Here is a 14,547-nt window from a genome sequence, read left to right as displayed (position 1 = left end):
GTCCGCTTCTCTGGAGCAGCAGAAAACAACCTTTCTCCCTCCTCTATGTGACATCCTTTTATATATTTGAACATGGCTATCATATCACCCCTTAACCTCCTCTTCTTCAGGCTAAACACGCCCAGCTCCCTTAGCCGTTCCTCATAAGGCATCGTTTCCAGGCCTTTGACCATTTTGGTTGCCCTCCTCTGGACACGTTCCAGTTTGTCAGTGTCCTTCTTGAATTGTGGTGCCCAGAACTGGACACAGTACTCCAGGTGTGGTCTGACCAGAGCAGAATACAGTGGCACTATTACTTCCCTTGATCTAGATGCTATACTCCTATTGATGCAGCCCAGAATTGCATTGGCTTTTTTAGCTGCCGCGTCACACTGTTGGCTCATGTCAAGTTTGTGGTCAACCAAGACTCCTAGATCCTTTTCACATGTACTGCTCTCAAGCCAGGTGTCACCCATCTTGTATTTGTGCTTCTCATTTCTTTTGCCCAAGTGCAATACTTTACATTTCTCCCTGTTAAAATTCATTTTGTTTGTTTTGGCCCAGTTCTCTAATTTGTCAAGGTCGTTTTGAAGTGTGATCCTGTCCTCTGGGGTGTTAGCCACCCCTCCCAGTTTGGTGTCATCTGCAAATTTGATCAGGATGCCCTTGATAGGCCTTCCTGCCACACACCCAGTAAACGTCCTGACCATGGGCAGATATGGTGCCTGTTAGCAAGCGGGCCAGGCATGCAGTCAAATTGGAACCAGAAAAAGTTCCTGTCTCGGACTCAGGCATGTTTGTTGGGGCTGGGAAGGTACGATCACAGTGGGAAGTGCCCACATAGGTCTGAGCGTCACTGGCGTCATTCGATTTGTTGACACAAAGGCAGCCAGTGATCCGGTGAACCAGGAAAGGGACAGAATGATTCCATAAAGAAGAATGGTTGCCCAGAGGCTGGAAGGCAACAAGTGGAGTTGTGACCAAGGACTCATTCCAAGGCACAGGGAGGAGTGGCATTCCTCCCAGAGCATCTACAGGGGCCAGGGTGCAGATGGCACAATTGGTCCAATTCGCAGAGAACGCAACCATCTCGGCAACCTGAACCCACTTATTATTTGTGTGGTGGGCCCCCCACGATTGAAGCAGTTGTCTGGTCAGTGTGAGTGGTATTGGCATTTCTAAGGTCAAAGGCAACAAAAATACCAGCACGGGTACCAACAGTCGTATCTGAGCCATTTTATGCACGGGGAGGGGCTTAGGTAAGTGCCAGAGAGCGGGCTGGGGTGTAATTACGCTGAAAGAAAAGACCCACTAGACACCCCCCTCTGCAGGGGTGGCGTAAAGCAAACCAGGCCCAGGTACCTTCAATAAAGTTCAGTTATGCAAAAGGAAAGGAAAGAAAATGTCCCCTTTCAATCCACGCTGGTTGCAGGAGCTGGAGTGCAGTCTGGAGCACGTCTGGAAATGGTGAGTCGAAGCGGCTCTTGTTGATGCGGTGTAACAGTCCAATCCGAGAAGGCCTTCTTTACACGGGTATGATGTATCCAAGGAGCTATGCCGGAGACTTTAACAGCCGTGGGAGTAGAAAGTAAGACGATGTGTGGTCCTTTCCAACAGGGCTGGAGCGGCGTCTGGGCCCAATCACGTATCCAGACCTCATCACCCGGTAAAAACGAATGGAGGGGCTCAACCAAGGAGCAAGGCGTCCTGGCAAATTGCCACCTGTTGAGAGAAGAAAACACACGCGAGAGAGACTGCAAATAGTTTTCAATATGCATATCATGAGTTGAATGTGGAGATATCATTTGCACATAAGGCAGGGGCCTAGCAAACATTAATTCAAAAGGACTCAGATGAATATGCTTAGCGGGAATACTTCGAACGCGAAGCAATGCGAGAGGCAACATGCTAACCCAATTTTAGTTCGTTTCTTGGGTTAGTTTTGACAGCTGGTTTTTCAAAGTCCTATTCATACGTTCAACTTTCCCAGAGCTTTGAGGCCTGTAGGCTGTGTGAAGTTTCCAGCTTCCACCCTTCCTGTGTAAGTGCAGACAGCCACTAAGAGATCATGGTATAAGCCACACCTGGGCAGTTCAGTGAAATCAATAATTAAGTCCTCCATGGGAGCTGTCCCTTGATGTTGAATTCCGGAAGGAGGTAAGGGTCCTGTTCTGGGATTCTTTTTCTGGCAGAGAACACAACGCCTCCAGGCCTCAGACGCTAACCTTGGATCTATAGTAACTGCTCCCAAGATCTTTGGCCAGAGCATCGGGCCCCACGTGACAGGAGTCGTGGTACCGACGCACAACTTGGGGGGCTAGGGACTCTGCCACCCATAGGCAGTTGTCAGGTGTAAGATACCATCCCTCATCAGTAGTTGCCAACTTCTCAGCTTCTGCCACTTGTCGCTCCTGTGTGGTGTATGGTGGTCTAAGGCTAGTATCCACAATCTTCTCTGGTATCAGGGATCCCAGGAAGAGAGCAGGTGCCTCTTGTCTAGCTGCTTGTTTAGCTGTTTTGTCGGCTAGGCGATTGCCCCTGGCCGCATCACTTAGTCCAGTTTGATGTCCATAACAATGTATCACAGCCACTTGGCTGGGAGCCCATACTGCAGTTAAAAGATCCATAAGGGCTTGGGGGTGCTGCACCTGGCTCCCCTTTGACGTGAGCATGCCACGCTCCTTCCAAAGTGCTCTGTGGGCATGCAGGGTAAGAAAAGCATATTTTGAGTCAGTATATATATTAATGTCTATGCCTTCAGCCAACTGTAGTGCAAGCTGAGCGGATGAAGAAGGGGGAAGTGGGGAGGCTTCAATGATTTCCCCTTCCAGGGCTACTACAGCGTACCCCGCTTTTCGTTGGCCTCCCTCCAGAAAGCTGCTACCATCCACAAACCAGGAAGGCCAGGCAGGATTTGGCATGTCCTTCAAATCAGGTGTACTAGAATAAACTTCATCCATCACCTGTAAACAATCAGCTCAGCAATTGTCACCTCTGGGCACTTCCTGGAGTCCCTTTTCCAAGGGCAAAATAGCGTTGGAATAGAGGAAAATGGCAAAGGAGTTGATTTTATGATTTTTTAAAGCTAGGTAACTTACCTAAGCTGTCAAGTTGAAAGAATACATTCAGGCATAATATTTGTAACATTTAACAACTTTAAAGATGTGCCCCCCCATAATTTTCATAAGAATATGTCCAGCCAATATGTCCATCCTATGTCAATAACAAATTGTCGCTGTTTTTTGGTTGAATATATGGTATATGGACCTAAGAGGTATCTAAAGCCATTTGCACATAACATTTGCCGCAACCCTGTAATAGGAATTTTATGCTCTTAAATATATGATAATGTTCATAAGTGTACCAACCAAGCACATATATAGATCAGCACAGGAAGACACGCCTGGAACCTTTTTGGTTCCTAAACTGAGCAAATGTTTTCTCTGCAAGGTCAAACCGGAAAAGCCTCCCCATTGTCTTTTCCTTCACAAATCCTGTCTTAAGGGTATGTCTGTGTTTGAATAGGGTGTCAGCCTGTGACCTGGCCCAGGAACTAAGTATTTATCATTACAAAAGACTGGCCAGGCTCCCCAGGCAATCCAATCAAGGAACCTGCCAGACAGGAGATAAACAAAAAAGGGAGAAAAACAATATTAAAAATTCTATTTTGGACTGCCTTGTCTGTGATGTAGGTGTGATGTATCTGAGGGGTGGTCTTAGGTTACACCCCTTCTGTGATGTATGTATGATGTTCCAGGGGGTGGTCTTGGTCTACAGGGTGGCAATTTCAAAAGTCTTTATAAGGCCTTGCGCACCATTGTTCTGGGTCCTTCCTCTCTCCTGCAAGTGAGGGGAGCACCCTGTTGCAACAGTTCAATCAAGGCCAAGCCTACAGGCTGCTGTTTTGCTCCAAGTAATCCTAGTTGGTGTCTTTGTTTTCGTCCAAGGGAGCCCTCGGATTTTTCCGCTAACACCCCAGAGTCAAAATAAAAAAATTCCTTCCAGTAGCACCTTAAAGACCAACTAAGTTAGTTCTTGGTATGAGCTTTCGTGTGCATGCACACTTCTTCAGATACACTGTATGTATGTGTGTGTGTGTGTGTGTGTGTGTGTGTGTATGTATGTACAGTATGTGTGTATCTGAAGAAGTGTGCATGCACACGAAAGCTCATACCAAGAACTAACTTAGTTGGTCTTTAAGGTGCTACTGGAAGTAAATAGTGGAAATCTCAGGAAAGAAAGGGGGGGAGCATATAGGCACATGAAGTGGCAGAGATTCCCCTTGAAAGATGGGGCGAGAAGAGAGAAGCCAAGAGAGCCCCAAAGGCGCCTCCGTCTCTGATAGGCAGGGTGCTTTTATTATTCATATTATTACAGTGGAACCTCGGTTGTGGAACGCCTCCATTGTCGGGCGTACACTCCTGAATTAAAAAAAACACATTCAGATCTCAGGGTGTTTCACACCATAATATACAAGAGGAAAACAAGTCAATAAGTAAACAGCAAAAGAAGACCCCTCCCCTTATTCTATTCTGGACTCTCCTCCTGCCCCGTCCTGCTCCAGTGGCTGGAGAGATCCTGGAGCTTCACCGGAGGCCAGGCAGCAGCAGCAGCAGCAGCTGAGGAGCGTAGAAATGTCGGGTCAGAAGGGACCCTGAAGGTTATCTAGGGGGCTGGACAAGATTTTATTACTTATGTGCCTCCCATCTGACAGGGTTGCCCCAGCCACTCTGGGCGGCTTGCAGTAAAATATTTTAAAAGATGACCCTCGAGGTCCCTACCAATTCCTCTCTCTGTGTAAATTATTGAATGTGCCTACATGCCATTTTTTGTTTACTGAAAGCTCAAAGCAGCTTACTTTAACAGAAATAAACAAATCACATTGTTCCAAATCACAGAACACAATTAGGAGCACTGTGAAATATCAGCAACAGTGCTGTAAAACAGACAAATGAACCCACAAATCAGCACTAGAAAATGAACAGACTCAAGGAGGCTCCAAAATTTGTCCAGCCAGAAGCCTCCGAAAGAGAAATATGATTTCTGTCAAACAGGGAACTCCTGGCCAAACTTGTGGCTTCCCGTGGCCACCTACAGAAGGCAGCGTTCCCAAAGGGGGGCATCACAATGTTGTTTTATGGTTTTTTATCCCAACACCTTGTATCATCAGGAATCCCTGGTGGGCGGCTGCCCAGGCTTCTGAGACAAGGCAGCAGCAGAGGAGAGAGAAAGGTTTGGAAAGGAGCCCAGCCCCCTGCAATACAGTTGATAAAGCAAGCCTCTTGTGGGGGTTGGGCTAGATGACCCTTGGGCTCCCTCCCGCCTGGCCTGCGGAGCCCCCTGTGCCCTCTCCTCCCCCCTTGGCCCCTCACCCTCTCCCTCCTCCTTGCAGCGGCCATGGAGCCCGAGACGCGCAGCGTGCAGATTGAGTTCCCTCACTACGCCGCCGTCCTGCTGGAGTCGCTCAACAAGCACCGGCTGGAGGGCAAGTTCTGCAACATCGCCATCCACGTCCAGGGCCGCGTCTTCCAGGCGCACAAGAGCGTCCTGGCCGCCTCCTCGCCCTACTTCCACGACAAGCTGCTCCTGCACGACACCAACTGCATCGTGCTGCCCGGCGTCATCGAGCCGGACGCCTTCGAGAACCTCCTGCAGCTCATCTACTCGGGGCGCCTCAGGCTGCTCCTGGAGGCCCTGCCCAGCCACCTCCTGGTGGCCAGCGGGCTCCAGATGTGGCAGGTGGTGGACCAGTGCTCAGGCATCCTCAAGGAGCTGGAGGGCGGCGCCTGCCGGCCTTGGTCCAGCCGCGCCAGCGAGAGCCAGTCGCCCAGCAGCAGCAACTACTTTGGCTCCAGGGACGAGGCTGAAGCCGAGGCTCCTGGGCGGCGGCGGCGCACCTGCCCCGACGGCGAGGTCCTGAAGATCCGCGTGCCGCCTGACGAGGAGGAGGACGAGGAGGAGGAGGATGAGGAGCACCAGGCGCAGATCTGCAGCGGCTCCACCGACGGGCCGGCCAAGGCCGAGGAGAGCCGAGTCAAGGAGCCGCCCTTTGCCTCGGCCCACGAGGCCCCCAAGGTCTTCTACATCAAGCAGGAGCGCTTTGACGCTGAGGAGGCGGCCGCCTCGGCCTCGGTGCTGGGCGGATCCGGCAGCAGCTCGTGCCTGTCGGAGGCTGGCTTCTTCAAGTCTCTGGGCAGGCCGCTGGCCGTGTCGGGGCTGTGCCCGGCCGAGATCCAGGAGAGCGGCGAGGTCAGCTACCTGCTCCCTGGCGCCCCGGCGGCATCCTCGTCCAGCGGCCCTGGCGGCGGCTTCTCGACAAAGGCGGACTCGGTGGCCTTCCCCGAGAGTTCGTGGAAGCCCGTGGACCTCCATGGCAACGAGATCCTGGCGCACGCCGTGCACGGGCAGGTGGTTCACGCGCCCGTCAAGCTGATGTCTGCGCCCGACGGCAAGAAGTTTGGCTGCCTGTGCGGGAAGCGCTTTGCGGTCAAGCCCAAGCGGGACCGCCACATCATGCTGACCTTCAGCCTGCGCCCCTTTGGCTGCTCCGTCTGCAACAAGAAGTTCAAGCTGAAGCACCACCTGACCGAGCACATGAAGACGCACGGCGGCAACCTGTACGCCTGCGAGGACTGCGGGCGCAAGTTCCGCGTCCAGAGCTGCTTCCTCAAGCACAAGGAGATCTGCAAGGGGCAGGGCTGGGCCACCGCCTGCTGGACCTACAAGTAGAAGCAGGGGGGAGAGGCCCACCCAGAGATGGATGGAGGGATGGGAATCCCTGTGGACCCTCTTGGGGGCACGGAGGCGGGTTTGGGGGTCAGGGGGCCAGAGTACGTGTGGTGGGCAGGGCACCTCCCCCTGTGCTGGGGGGCGATGGCATAGACACGCCCAAAGACCCCCCTTCGCCAGCCCCGCCACTTTGGGGATCAGGCTGGCGTGAAAGGCAGGGAGCGAAGGGTTAAGCCCCAGGTGATGGGGAGGGGGGCTCCGTCAAGAGGGCTCTCCCCTTCCTGGACAGTCCCCCCTTCCCAGGCATGTAAGCTGTGGGGCCTTGTACAGGCCTGCTCTTCCTGCCCCACCTTCTTGGGGGGGAGTCCCTGCTGCCCCCAGGTGGCGTCTGCGCACCCCCCACTTCTCTGCCTCTGTCTGGACACCATTTAAAATCTAATTCAATGCACAATTTTGAAATCGACATTAAAACCCCGCCATTCACACAAACTGGCTGCTGGATGAGGACGTGGAAAGCTGCTCTCGTTCAGCCCCTCCAACGGCTCCAGGGGGGAGACGGGGGGCTGAGAGAGGCCTCCCCGGCTGCTGCCCTCCCTGGTCTTCCGGTGGACTGGCTCTGGACATGGAGGCTCCACTGTGGCCTTGCCCTGCTCTTCCTCTTCCTCCCTCACATCCATTTTGGTTGTTGGCCTGCACACGGCCCTGTGCCCCCCGGCCTCGCTGTGCCCCAAAGCGCGTCTGTCCCAGATCCCTGGGGCCCCTGGCGGCAACCCTCCCCGCTGTTCTGCCCTCTTATGATTTCCCCAGGTAAGAATGAGCTGCCCTGCCTTTCTGGACGCTGCTTCTGAGAGGACCTGGGCAGGGGAAGGGCTTGGTGGGCAGAGGAGCCCCTCGGGTTCCTCCTGCTGCCGGCCCAGGGGTCTGGCCCTTGGGGCTGCAGGGAGGGCAGCCGGCAGCCAGGGGGTCTCCAGCGCCCTTTTCCCAGAAGAGCTGGCAGGCTGCAGGTGCCCCACATGCCCCACAGCTGTGTGCAGAAGGACAGGAGGGAGAGGGGCTGTCTCAGGGGGAAGCGCAGGACTGTAGTGTGGCAGCAGGCGCTCAGTCCCCAGCATCTCCAGGCCACAGGTCCAAAATCCAGCAGAGCTGCTGCCAGCCAGTGTCAGCAGCCCTGGGTTCACCAGACCCAATGGCCTTGACTTTGTCTAGGGTGGCTTCTCCCCCCCCCCCTCCGTTCATAAGCTGGGATAACTCAGTGGAGCGCGAGATTCTTGGGTTCGAGTCCCACGTTGGTCAAAGAAGGATCTTGGGCTGGGCTGGGCTGCGTGACTCTGATGGTCCCTTCTGACTCTGGGATACTATGCTAACTTCCAAAGCTTCCCAGAACTGCAGAGGGGGAAACAGACTGGATATAGAAATACTAACTATGTTTATTATTTCATTCTGTATTCTGGGTTGGCCCATCCACTCTGGGCGGCTTCCAAGAGAGATGGAAGCAGAACCAAACGTCCCACCTTGAAAACTTCCCTGCACAGGCAGCCCCAAAGCTGTCTTTGCTATTAAATTGTGGGGTGGAGATTGGTAGGGAGCAGAGATCCTGGAGATGGGGCAGGACAGGTCTTTCCCCCTTTTCTTTTGAAAGTTTAGCTTAATTTATTACATAGAGAGAGAGAGAGAGAGAAGTGAAAAACACAAGGACACAAAAACCACGGGAGGGGCCCTCTCCCACGAAATGAGGTTCAGACCAGGGAGAAGATTCCCAGCAATATAACGCAACAATCACGAAGGAGCCCCTTCCAGCAGGGGGCGTCTTTTTGAGGAATGCCAGAGGCACAGAGGACCCCTGCAGCCGGATCAGGCCAGTGGCTCCTCTGGGTCAGCATCCTGCCCCAAAGGGAAGGAGCCCCAGAGGAGCGCCAGACTGCCGCAACCCTCTCCCCAGCGAGAAGCTACCCTTCAGACCCAGAGCTCCTGGCCACAGACGGAGAAACGAGCCATGGGGGGGGGTGGCCCCGATCCTCCGTTAATTTGCCTAATTGGTGGCCATCCCTGTCTCTTGTGGGAGCCAGTCCCATGGTTTGCACACGTCTGCCCTGTATCTTCCGGCATTCGGCCTTTTCAGATGTCGCCGGCAGGTTCTAGAGGTAAACCAGTCGCCCCTTGACTGCTCCCTGGCCGCCTCTCTCCCTGGAGGGCTTCTCTTGCTGGGGCGGCTCACTTCCACCATCCAAAGGCAGACACAGTTGAGGAAGGCGCCCCCCAGGAGAGGCTTTTGGCCTTGCAGGCAGTTGGACTAGATGACCCTTGGAGTCCCTTCCAGCTCCGTGATTCTAAAAGCAGGTCAAAAGCAGCACCTTGAATGGTGCCAAGGAGCCCTGGCTTCTGGCCACCATTGTTCCATGGAGGTGGCAGTGAAAGTGTGGGTCTTTGTGTTGGTTGCAAACCCCACCCCCAGGGACCTGGGCTTTCATTGCAGGGGGTTGGCCTGGATGACCCTTGGGAGTCCCTTACAACTCTCCGATTCCATGAGAACCCACCTCCTTCCCAAGGAATCGCTTCCACTGTCAGAAAGTTCTTCTTGCTGTTTATTTGGGGTCTCCTATGTCGCCCCTCTGCCACCTGGCTTTTTATGGCGGCCTAGGTATGGCTAGTGTGGGACGCGGGTGGCACTGTGGTTTAAACCACAGAGCCTAGGGCTTGCCGATCAGAAGGTTGGCGGTTCGAATCCCTGCAACGGGGCGAGTTCCCAGCTCCTACCAACCTAGCAGTTGCACATCAAAGTGCAAGTAGATAAATAGGTACCACTCCGGCGGGAAGGCAAACGGCATTTCCGTGCGCTGCTCTGGTTCGCCAGAAGCGGCTTAGTCCTGCTGGCCACATGACCCGGAAGCTGCACGCCGGCTCCTTCGGCCAATAAAGCGAGATGAGCGCCGCAACCCCAGAGTTGTCCGCAACTGGACCTAACGGTCAGGGGTCCCTTTACCTTTAGGTATGGCTGGACAGTACAGGAAAAGCCTGGAAAGACTTAATTCTTCCATGGTGGGGGGTTTATGGCGGGTGGAGAAATTCAGGGCCCTGCTGTTTCTTCAACCTCCCCGTTCTGAGCAGGAGCAGCATAGATGTCAAAAAAGGAGAAAGGTTTGTTTGGAAGTCTGCAGGAGGCGGAAGCTGCCCAGGGCATGAAGATTTATTTAAAATAAAATAAGATGAGGGTGCACTCAGTTCTGGTGCTAAAACTGGTTTTCTGTGTTTCAGCTAGACACCTTTCTGCATCGCGTGTTGCTTCTCTCACTGCCTGCTAGAACATCCAGTGCCATCAGCAGCAGAACCAAAGCAGTGAGAAGCAAATGCTGGGGGCGGGGAGGAACACCCAGTATATTAATGAAAGGGGGGAGCAAAAGGACAAAGAGTCAGTAGCTGTGGAATGGCCAGAGGCGCGTGGGGGGGGGGGTCAGATATCCCAGAGGCCCACAAGGGGCAAGCCCATCCTGGGGGGGGGGGGTGTCTTCATGGCAGGTCTCGCTTGGAGCAAATAAACACACTTCTAGTCGCATTGTCTGACAATCATTTATTGGTTTATAAAAATATTTATATGCCGCTTTATCCTAAAGTGGTTTACAGCAATGTAAGAACACAAAACCCAAACAAAAAATTGTAATGAGTGGAAAAAAGAGAGAAATTAAAAACCTCCACAGACCATGTATTCTTAGCTGCCTGCGTAGGCTTGGTTGAACAGTCTTTGGGAGGCGTTTTAAAAGTCAGCCCAGAAGGCGTCTGCTGAATCTCCAGTGGCAGGGAGTTCCATATGACTAGGCCAGTGACAAGAACATTTGCAGAGTCTCGCAAACCTGATGAGGAGAGCTTTGAACTAGATCTTGAGGGGGAAGGAGATGATATTGCAGAAGACAGAAGAACTCCTGGTACTGGGGATTTCTAGCCTCATTGATGCACAGGAAACTGAGGCGATGCTCCAGAAACCCGATAAAGGGCAAGAAACTACAGTGGTATCTCTGGACGCGAACGGGATCTGTTCCGGAGCCCCATTCGCAACCTGAAGCAAACGCAACCCGCGTCTGCGTGTTCATGGGTCACGATTTGCCGCTTCTGTGAATGTGCGTGACGTCATTTTGAGCGTCTGCACATGCATGAGCGGCAAAACCCGGAAGTAATGTGTTCCGTTACTTCTGGCTTGCCACGGAGCGCAACCTGAAAACGCTCAACCTGAAGCAACTTCAACCCGAGGTATGACTGTACAAGAAGGAAGCAGCTGGAGGGAGCGACTCGTGGTTTCAGTTCAGCAAGACAAATTGGCGCTTCCACTACAGGGTGGCAAATATCACTCAGAAGGCATTACTGAAACCTGCTGGAATGAATATTAATGGTTCGTTACACTTTCTCTGCTCGTAGATAATTGTGTGAAGGCACCTCAGTAACATGCTTTCAATGGTTTAGAAGAGTTTTTCCTCGGAAACAGTGAACAGTAACTGAAGTTATTCTTAGAGATGAATCACTCACAGACTCTGAAAGCAAACAGCTATAATAGCACGCTTTGAGTTAAAAGTCTCTCTTTCCAGCAACGGCGTCCATCAGCAGTCCCAGCAAAGCAGAATTTACAGGCAGCACTCATTGGGTAGACATTTGCCGTCTGCAAAAAATGAAACTGATAGTTCCTCTTTCTTATTGGCACTACCAGCCAGAGCCATGCATGCTTAGAGTGCCACTCCCATATGTAAATGAATTTTCTGGAACCTCCTCTGTTTCTGGCAGAATGATTCCCTAACAATGAGACTCATGACTGGAACGTGGAAACTGAGGGGTACAGCCTGTTTAAAAGGAACAGACCAAACTGGAAGGGAGTAGTACAGTGGTACCTCGGGTTAAGAACTTACCGTATTTTTCGCTCTATAGGGCGCACCGGACCATAGGGCGCACCTAGGTTTTTTTGGGGGGGGAAATAAAGAAAAACATTTTTATTTCCCTCCCCCAGCCCCAAAGAGCAAAGAAGCCAAGACAGCGAGAGGGATCCATCCTGCTGGCTGTCTTGGCTTCCTCTTTAGCCACGCACAACCTCTCCAGCCGGGAGAGGCTGCGCGCGGCTTCGTTTTTAGCCGCGGGTCTGGGGCGGAGGAAGCCCGAGCTTCCCCAGCCCCCAGAACAGGTCTGGGAGCGGTGGCAAGTGCTGCGGATAGCTGCCCGAAGCCCGGGGAGCGCAGTGCTGCGCTCCCCGGGCTGCAGGCTGCTATCTGCAAGCCTTCGGAGCCCGGCGGGAACTCCCGCTGCGCTCCGAAGGCTTGCGGATGTGTTCCTGAAGCCTGGAGAGCGAGAGGGGTCAGTGCACACCAACCCCTCTCACTCTCCGGGCTTCAGCGAAAGCCTGCATTTGCTCCATAGGACGCACACACATCTTCCCTTCATTTTTGGAGGGGGAAAGTGCGTCCTATAGAGTGAAAAATACGGTAATCCGTTCTGGAGCTCCATTCTTATCCTGAAACTGTTCTTAACCTGAGGTACCAGGAGCCTCCCGCTGCTGCCACCACACAATTTCTGTTCTCATCCTGAAGCAAAGTTCTTAACCCAAGGTACTATTTCTGGGTTAGCGGAGTCTGTTACCTGAAGCGTCTGTAACTTGAGGTACCACTGTGTACACTTGTGAAGAAATCCATGACCGGGAGCATGGAAAGCAGATTGAGAGTATAGGGATAAAAATGGTAGGAGAAACAGCAGTGGCTTCACGGTGGGTGTCTGTTATAGATTGCCAAGCCAGACTGAAGACTTGGATGACGCCTTCCTAGAGCAGATTCCCAAACATTCAAAAGGAGGGATACAGAACTCGTGGGAGACTTCAACTTGCCTCATATTTGTTGGATCTCAAGCTCTGCCAATGAAAGAGCTTTTAAGCAGAGATGGTGTTTTAAGCACAGTTTCCAAGGTAGTTCCTTTCCACTGTCTCTTACCATCAGAATGTTTTCCCTGTTGTTTAGTCAGAATCTCATTTCCATTAGATCAACTTGGGCTGGTGGCCTAGATGTGCTACTAGATCCTTTTCCGCCTCCAGTCTGTAGGGACCTCACCTGTTCTCCAAGAATTCTCAAAGATCACAGACAAAGGCTCTGAGATTACCGTATTTTTCGCTCTATAGGACGCACTTTTTCCCCTTCAAAAATGAAGGGGAAATGTGTGTGCGTCCTATGGAGCGAAGACGCCATAGCCCCGCGACCCTCGCCCGGCTGAAGAGGTGGCATGCGGCTATGGCAGAAGCCTCTCTGCTGCGCCTTTCCGCTGCTCCCTGACCTGCTCTTTGGGGCTGGTGGTGGGCTTCCCCCCCCCAGCCCCAAAGAGCAGGTCGAAAGGAACCTGAAGCCCGGAGAGCGAGAGGGGTCAGTGCACACCGACCCCTCTCGCTCTCCAGGCTTCCAAGGTAGCCGCCTGAACGCACCTTAAACGGCACCTTGTTTTAGAGCAGGAAAACAAGAGGGGGAAAGTTCTCCCCCTCTCTGTGCAGCGCCTCCTGCCGCTTCACTGAAGGGGCACTGGGCAGAGAGGGGGAGAATTTTTTTCCCTTGTTCTCCCCCCTCTAAAACAAAGTGCGTCCTATTGTCCGGTGCGTCCTATGGTGCGAAACATACGGTACATCCTCAAGCTCCTTTAGTAGCCTTGGATGCAGCCCATCAGGCCCTGGAGATCTGAATTCATTTCTTGTTACCTCATTTTCTAACTTGGGCTGCAGTTCCCTCCTTACATCATTTATTTGATTATCACCAGGTTGGGCATCACTTTCCTTTTGGATGAAGACAATAGGTGTTGAACAGTTCTGCCTTCTCTTGGTCACCCAATAGCATACCCCCTTCTTCTCCTACCAGTTACAGATAGGTAGCCGTGTTGGTCTGCCATAGTCAAAATAAAAAAATTCCTTCCAGTAGCACCTTAAAGACAAACTAAGTTAGTTCTTGGTATGAGCTTTCGTGTGCATGCACACTTCTTCAGATACACTGAAACAGAAGTTGCCAGATCCTTCTATATAGTGAGAAGGTGGGGAGGGGTGTTACTCAGAAGGGTGGTGGGAATGGGAGATTGGCAGATAGCTGAGATGAGCCTGTTGACGACTCTTAACAACTGTAATAGGTCTTACAGGAAAAGGCAAGGGGTGAGAAGGTGAGAAATGGCTTATCATGTATAATGAGATAAGAATCCAATGTCTTTGTTCAGACCAGGTGTCTCCATTGTTTTAAGTTTGGTAATGAGTTGCAATTCAGCAGCTGCATACACCCGGCACATACACCCGGACAACACCATTACTGGCCCCAACAACATCACACATACCATCTCGGGACTATTTAATTGCTCATCGTCTAACATTGTGTATGCCATCAAATGCCAACAGTGTCCTTCAGCTCTCTATATTGGACAAACAGGCCAAACCTTACGCCAAAGAATAAACGGACATAAATCTGACATCAAGAATCACAAAACAGAGAAACCAGTAGGAGAACACTTCAATCTCCCAGGACATTCTATACAAGATCTCAAAGTAGCTGTTTTACTACAAAGGAATTTCAGAAATAGACTGGAAAGAGAAGCTGCTGAATTGCAACTGAATTGCAATTTTTTTTATTTTGACTTCTCCTACCACTTCCTTGCTCTTCCTTTTACTTTGGACATAGTAAAAGAAACCTTTCCTATAATTTTTAACCTCTTTTGCAAGCCTGAGCTCATTCTGAGCTTTAGCCAACCTGACCTTCACCCTGCAACTGCTGGCTACTCATGTCTACTCCTCCTTTGTGATTTCCCCTTCCTTCCATTTCTTACACATTCCCTTCTTAACTCTCAGCTCATCTGTAAGCT

General features: G+C 52.0%; 1 pseudogene across 1 annotated transcript; it reads left to right on the top strand.

The window, feature by feature from the left end:
* The first annotated feature begins 5,376 nt into the window (after positions 1-5,376).
* LOC308577952 (zinc finger and BTB domain-containing protein 9 pseudogene) lies at positions 5,377-6,993 on the top strand (annotated as a pseudogene). Its single transcript has one exon. The product of its transcript is annotated as a zinc finger and BTB domain-containing protein 9 pseudogene (transcript).
* Positions 6,994-14,547: the final 7,554 nt, after the last annotated feature.

This window comes from Podarcis bocagei (assembly GCF_964188305.1).
Source record: "Podarcis bocagei genome assembly, chromosome: W".
Classification (NCBI taxonomy): domain Eukaryota; kingdom Metazoa; phylum Chordata; class Lepidosauria; order Squamata; family Lacertidae; genus Podarcis; species Podarcis bocagei.
The sequence above is the reverse complement of the archived record's forward strand: the minus strand, read 5'-3'. Positions and strand labels throughout refer to the sequence as shown.